This window comes from Anneissia japonica, unplaced genomic scaffold (genome assembly GCF_011630105.1).
Source record: "Anneissia japonica isolate Jap-2015-1 unplaced genomic scaffold, ASM1163010v1 scaffold2994_len2133135_cov197, whole genome shotgun sequence".
NCBI classification, from domain to species: Eukaryota; Metazoa; Echinodermata; class Crinoidea; order Comatulida; family Comatulidae; genus Anneissia; species Anneissia japonica.
Genome location: NW_022728550.1, coordinates 1,803,154 through 1,805,558, shown reverse-complemented (window position 1 = coordinate 1,805,558; position 2,405 = coordinate 1,803,154). Strand labels below are relative to the sequence as shown.

Here is a 2,405-nt window from a genome sequence, read left to right as displayed (position 1 = left end):
GAATCCTAGACACGCATCCATTATTTCATACTGTCGTTACAGATAAGGCCTCAATACATCTTTTTTTTCTCTTTTTTATTGATCATACAACTCCTACATCTTACTTATTGAATACAGGTAAAGGTTTAAATCACTCTCTACTACCTTGGTTATTATAATGTGTGAGATGAAATCAAAAACATGAAAAATTGCATTCAATATCTAGTGGTGAAATCAAGAGGGGTGCGGCAGCTTACTACACTTTAATTCAGGGGTGGGCATCAAAATCAGTTGGAGGGCCAAAGTGAATTTTTGACTAAACACCGAGGGCCGCTTTCAAACTTTGATGTTTCCAATGTGCTTTCAAAAATTTTACACCACTTTATTCTCAGTTAAATTACTATTTTTTTAGAGATGGCCGGGCCGCAAAAACCACCATGTTTTCTAGCCAAAAATGTTTGGCGGGCAGCACATGTAGGGTTTCTAATTCATTTTCACAGGCCGCAAATACACACACACTTTGCCCACCTGTGCTTCAGTTGACAAGCGATTACGTTAACAAGAGAAAAAATTGAAGGCATGACTACTTTCTAATACTGCAGTAATACAGCTACAAGATATTACTGCATAACAATTATAATTTGTTTGCATCAGCAAGTTTATAGAGTTTGTATGCTTTCAATGTTATACTCTGGATGTCATTGTAACTTTACATATGTTTTGTAATTCTATAATTTGAAAAAATAAATAAATATAATAAACAGGAATAAATCAGCTTTAGAGACAACATGAATTACAGTGAAACGTTCAACCTCACTAAATCAAATACAACATGGCTTTATCAACTTTAAAAAAAAAATTGATTCATCGTTTGTTGGGTAAAGTCCAGTTAACGTGGGATATCTGCCTGAAGCCATTTAATTGTCGTTATCCATGCAAGTCAATGTTTTTTTTAGCTCTGATGAGGAGCTGTAGAAACACAACATTACAGTATTGAGCTAGAATTGTTAACGACAAATTTTAGACTACGCACAGTTGAATTGAGCAAGGCAGACTATGTATAAATTTGATTTAAGAGGCATGTACAGTAGTTAAAAAAAAAATGTAAGCACGCCCCAAAACCAAGCTGACTTCCATGCAATTAATCTTCCTATTAGTGGTTTATTTCATAAAATGTGTTTCTGGTTAATCTACATGGTTAGGCTACATGAAAATAAAATCATATATTGCAGATATATGAGCAATGTAATTACATATATTTTTCTTTCACATTTTACATTTTATAAATTTATTTCATGAAAAATTTAACAAATTTTCAAGACACTTTAGTAAAAATAACAATCTCATGTTTTAATGATACACACCCACCTCCCCCCTTCCCCCCCCCCCCCAAAAAGCAAAAGGTGACCAATCAGAACATCAGAAATTAATGATTTGATTGGTCAGGTCCAAACAAGTTGCAAGTCTTCATCAAGATCTGCCGTCCCGTCACTGCAGGTTTCTGGTCAAATCCGTCATACACGCGCTTTGTTCTTACGCAGAGTTGCAAGATGTGTGGCACACACGTTGTGATGTAACCCCGCTGTAGTTACCCAGCTACGACTTTTAAACAAGAACATGTCAAGATCCTTATATACTGCATCTATTGTGTCCATTAGCGATGTTATGCTTGGAAAATTGAACTTGATGTCTCGTTTAGTTAACTAGTTGTAGAGGGCATTCAACAGCAGGGTCTAACCTCAGCATCCTTTTGCCATAATATCTCCACCCGAGTTTTTGGTAACTGATAGTGTTGTAAAAAGCTGGAAGAAAAAAAACAACGTTTTTCACTTTTCTTTCATTTCATTAACAAAACAAATTTTAAAATAGAGCAGCCACTCCACAGACTATATATATTCGCCCTGTGCCTAATACCAACAATACGCAGGCCGTGTATGATAGGCAAAACTGCAGAATACCCTCAAGAAAACAATGGAATCGCCCACTGTATTCAGGTACAGTATATTCTTGAGTGCTACCTGAATACACGGGGTGATTTCATTATATTATTTTACGCTTGAGTAAATTAAATTTTTGTGATCTTCACATTTGACCTTTTTTCCAGAAAATTGAATGGCGTCCTTTGAATATTATGCACCATTCCACTAAATTTTATGATAATCCATTCATTAGTTTATGCATAATCTTGCTGACAAAAAGACAGACAACAGTAAATAGATAACCTCCTTTGCAGAGGTAATAATGGATTTTTTAATTTAAAAAAAAATCAAATTACCTCAGAAACAGTTGGATGGATTCCAATAGTTGCATCAAAATGTTGTTTGGTTGCCCCACACTTCATGGCAACTGCATACCCTCTGTCTCTTATACACATCTAGATGTGTATAAGAGACAGATTTCATACTGTCGTTACAGATAAGGCCTCA

The 2,405-nt window shown here is 35.3% G+C and overlaps 1 long non-coding RNA gene across 1 annotated transcript; it reads right to left on the bottom strand.

Annotated features, from left to right (window-relative positions):
• Positions 1–60: 60 nt before the first annotated feature.
• On the bottom strand, positions 61–2,336 carry LOC117114291. Its single transcript, XR_004446324.1, has 2 exons — positions 2,255–2,336; positions 61–1,781 (listed from the first exon to the last, which is right to left on the bottom strand). It is a non-coding gene; the product is annotated as an uncharacterized LOC117114291 (long non-coding RNA).
• Between the last annotated feature and the right edge of the window lie 69 nt (positions 2,337–2,405).